General features: G+C 41.8%; 1 non-coding gene across 1 annotated transcript; it reads right to left on the minus strand.

Moving 5' to 3' along the window:
* Positions 1-539: 539 nt before the first annotated feature.
* trnas-uga (transfer RNA serine (anticodon UGA)) lies at positions 540-621 on the minus strand. The gene has a single exon. It is a non-coding gene; the product is annotated as a tRNA-Ser (tRNA).
* Positions 622-1,360: the final 739 nt, after the last annotated feature.

A 1,360-nucleotide genomic window follows, 5' to 3' on the forward strand; every position in this document is an offset into this window, starting at 1 on the left:
CTTGCATGTAACAATCTTCTTGAAAAAAAATATATCTGGAAAATAACTTTTCGATCCGTGATCTTTGAAACAAAATCTTTGACACGGGGACAAAGAAGAGACAGGAAGATCCGAAGACAAGAACCTGCAGCTGCTTGGTTTTGAAAAAGAAGTGCTGTTCTGTAAACCTTAACTGGGATTTTTATCTGAATAGAGTTATCGAATGGAACATCAAAATGGGTAATATAAATAAATTGGTCTGTTAATTTATCTCTCTTTTACTTTAGAATGAAGTGCTGAATTTTTACTTCGTGTCGTTCTTGGCCAATAGAATTGTTGCAGATTCCTGTACAGCATAAATCGTTTTTGTGATATTGGTTTTATTGTAAACTGGAGGATTTACGCTGTGTTGTAACGAGTCTAAACAAATTTGGCAAAACAAGTGTGCATCTGTGCAGTTCATTGAGTGAACTGGAGATTTGAACCATTCATGACCTGGATGAAGTGATTTTCCCCGCCGTGATCTGAGTCGCCAAAAGCAAAAGGCTACCCAAATTCTCCGTAGTTGACAGGATTCGAACCTGCGTGGGGATGCCCCAATGGATTTCAAGCCCATCGCCTTAACCGCTCGGCCACAACTACAAATGGACACGCAGAGTTCTCATTTCCAGGTCTCTGTCCCTGGGGAGCTTAGCAGTAGTGAATCATGGTTTGGTTTATTTGAATTCAAAACCCACAGCTTTCAAATGGATGAAATGTCTGGACAAAGTGGGTCTGGGTGTTCCACCACGATAGGTGGGATCTATATTCAGCTTAAACGACGGCGGAAAATGCAGAAAAATACTCAGCTGGTCGAGGAGGATCTGGGCTGGGAAAAGGCGATTCAACGTTTCAAAACTTCTTCAGAACGTTATCAGAACTCCGTTTTCTCCAAGTAGTACAGACAAACCTGTTGACATTCCCCAGAATTTTCTTTTTTTTTCACATTCCCAACATCCACAGTCCTTTGCATTAGCCATTAAAACGATACAGAAATTCCTTTGCGATTCTGGATAAGATTCCTGTTTGGGGAATATTTTCCTGACCACATTAAAATCCCGGAGCTGTGCAGGAAAGAAAACCAATGAAGTCTGAGCAGTGAGAGATCCGACCCTGGAACGTCCCAAACCACCAACCGCTCGGTTAATGGATGAAAGTGTTGACCAATTACACAACAGAGACGGGTTAACTTATTCATTGCACGATCCAAAAACAGTAAATCCTGGGACATTTACTGCAGTGAAATGGCAACAATCCTGAACCCCCTGCAAACACATCCACGTCACAGCAACCAACTTTTCTACAAAAGGAGTCCTGCGCTCTTCGAGGCTTTTTCTGAACT

This window comes from Hemiscyllium ocellatum, chromosome 48 (assembly GCF_020745735.1).
Source record: "Hemiscyllium ocellatum isolate sHemOce1 chromosome 48, sHemOce1.pat.X.cur, whole genome shotgun sequence".
Classification (NCBI taxonomy): domain Eukaryota; kingdom Metazoa; phylum Chordata; class Chondrichthyes; order Orectolobiformes; family Hemiscylliidae; genus Hemiscyllium; species Hemiscyllium ocellatum.